The sequence below is a fragment of the Terrapene carolina genome, unplaced genomic scaffold (assembly GCF_002925995.2).
Source record: "Terrapene carolina triunguis isolate 2854851 unplaced genomic scaffold, T_m_triunguis-2.0 Scaffold6137, whole genome shotgun sequence".
NCBI lineage: Eukaryota > Metazoa > Chordata > Testudines > Emydidae > Terrapene > Terrapene triunguis.
Genome location: NW_020670488.1, coordinates 1 through 2,759, shown reverse-complemented (window position 1 = coordinate 2,759; position 2,759 = coordinate 1). Strand labels below are relative to the sequence as shown.

The 2,759-nt window shown below is 52.1% G+C and overlaps 1 non-coding gene across 1 annotated transcript; it reads left to right on the top strand.

Annotated features, from left to right (window-relative positions):
• The first annotated feature begins 800 nt into the window (after window positions 1-800).
• On the top strand, window positions 801-872 carry TRNAP-AGG. Its single transcript has one exon. It is a non-coding gene; the product is annotated as a tRNA-Pro (tRNA).
• The last annotated feature ends 1,887 nt before the right edge of the window (window positions 873-2,759 follow it).

The following is a 2,759-nucleotide window of genomic DNA, read 5'->3' as shown; positions in this document are numbered from 1 at the left end:
GAGCTGGGTATACTGGGGGGGTGCAGGAAGATTCTTGGGATGGCAGGAGAATGCAGAGTGACCCCACTGAATGCCTCCTCCAGTGGCAGTGCCCCCTGTAGGCCAGCAAGGGGAGTCCTAAAACTAGCCCCCTGCCTGAGAACTGCTGAGTTCTGTGGGGCTCGGTACAGCTGCTCCACGGGGGATCGTAACCAGCCCCTGCAGTGGGCACCCAAAGAGATGGGTGGGGAGCGTGCACCTGGTGCCGATCTCACTGCCTACCGGACAGCAGCGAGATAGGGACCAGCCCAGCCCTTGGAAATGCACCTTCCTCCTCCAGGCCAGCGTGGCCTTTTATCAGCTCTCAGCTTTGGACTAAAGAACGAACGCAGAGGCAGAGAGAAGGAGACAATCGTGACATTTCCCTTCACATAGACGTCCCCCCCCGCCACTCCACAACTGACCTGCTCTGGAACTGGCCCGGCCTAGAGTCTAGATTTTAGAGGCTGAAGCTGGAGACCTTTCCCCAGTAGCTGCAGTGGCTCAAAGCCGTAGCGTCGGCACTTTTGTGAAGGGGCTAAACTGTAGCCGGGCAAATCACATCTACAACGGAGTTTTCCATCCTGGCAGCTTCAGCGGGGTGAAAATCCCAGTGTAGCAAAGGCCATAAATTGTTCTCTCAAGTGTGTCTGGGAGCCAGGGGAAAGAGTCAAGGGAACATCCTGCTGCCAGATGTGTGTGGAAAGTCATATGATCCCCAAGTGCCAACACAGCCAATGGCTCAGCTCTAAAAACATCTGGAAGAGGGACTTTGCTCAGCTGGCTCGTTGGTCTAGGGGTATGATTCTCGCTTAGGGTGCGAGAGGTCCCGGGTTCAAATCCCGGACGAGCCCATTTTCTTAGCACATAGCAGTACCGTGACAGGCAGTGGGATGGATGAAGATTTTGCGGAACAAACTGACTTTCCCCACATAAATAATGTATGGAAAGTAAGTGAGACTTTTTATCTACAATTCCCCAATGACAGAAAAGTGGTGAAGTTGGATTAAAACACTCGCCTTTTTCCATTGCAACCCCACCCTGCCGCGCCGCCTGCTAGCTGCCCAGGAGAATGGGTATTCCACGCCCTGCCCTGGGCGGGGGCTGAGCTGGAGGGGAAGGGGCACCTGTAACGCAGCAATAACAAAGTCAGGCCCACGACCAAACACTTGCCGATCAGCTGTAAAACTTTCCACCCAGAAAGCAGCACGTACTTGTTTGTTTCTGATCTAGCCAAGTGTCTCCGTCTATTCGGCACAAGCGACAGAGAAGCTTTGGGCCCGATGTTCCAGGATCTGAATACAAGACAGTGTTGGCCCCCGGCGGGATCTCGTTCAGAGGGGTGAGGGGCAGAGCATCGCGCCTACCCAAAGGGAGCGACACGTTGTTTAAACCGGGGAGGAAAGGAAAGCTGTGGGCTCAGGTCGGGTTTGAATCTGGCACCTCCCAAACCCAGACACATACTTCTAGACCAGGGGTAGGCAACCTATGGCACACGTGCCGAAGGTGGCACACAAGCTGATTTTCAGTGGCACTCACACTGCCTGGGCCTGGCCACAGTTCCGGGGCGTTCTGCATTTTAATTTAATTTAAATGAAGTTTCTTAAACATTTTTAAAACCTTTTTACTTTACATACAACAATAGTTTAGTTATATATTATCGACTTATAGAAAGAGACCTTCTAAAAACATTAAAATGTATGACTGGCACACGAAACCTTAAATCAGAGTGAATAAATGAAGACTCGGCACACCACTTCTGAAAGGTTGCCGACCCCTGTTCTAGACCAACAAGCTAGCCAGGAAGACAGGGTGCTGGTGGCTTTTCTGAATGTCCCCCAAGCCACACTGAGACAGACGCTACGTATTAATGTGCTCAGCAGAGGCACAGGAGGGTTCCCGTGCATTGGCCTGACACCGGGAACACAGTCAAGATCCTCGCACCAAAGGTGTCATTTACATCAAAACCTGCAGCCGCGTGGGGAGAGGGAGACTAACTGGCTGTTGAAAGCAACATTTCTCAGTAGCCTAGTAGATAGTAAAGGCTCAAGAGTAGATCTGAAGTCTCCCTAGCTTGGTAAGCCATCGCCCGGAGCTGGAGAAAGGAGACTTTTGTGCTCTGGCAGACCAGGTACCAGCTCCTGCCAACGTTCTCATGTGAACACTGACACACACATGGCTAGGACCAGTCTGGCTCAATAAGTGTTAGATTCATAGACGTTAAGGTCAGAAGGGACCATCATAGTCATCTAGTCGGACCTCCTGCACCTCGCAGACCACAGAACCTCACCCACCCCCTCCTGTAACAGACCCCTCACCTCTGGCTGAGTTACTGACGTCCTCAAATCATGGTTTAAAGGCTTCAAGTTACAGGGAATCCACCATTTACACTAGTTTAAACCTGCAGTGACCCGTGCCCCATGCGGCAGAGGTATTAGAGTTATGAGATTGTGCTGAGACGTTATGGCAGGCCTGTGAGTTGCTGCCGGCATTAATCTCACCTGTAACATCTGTCTCCCGTATCGTCAGGTCATCTTTGAGCGCTTGCATTGTGAGCCTCTGTGCCAGCGTAACTCAGCAGAGGAGAGAGGCGTTAACCCGTGTGAAATGCTGGTCTCCAGCAGAAGGTGTTCTGCCCTGCCCCACGAGGAGACCCAGCGACGCCAGACAGATGATAGTGGAACGTTACAGAGAACGAAAGATTGTGTTGTTTACTCTGCTCCCTCCCCCCATGAAGAGGA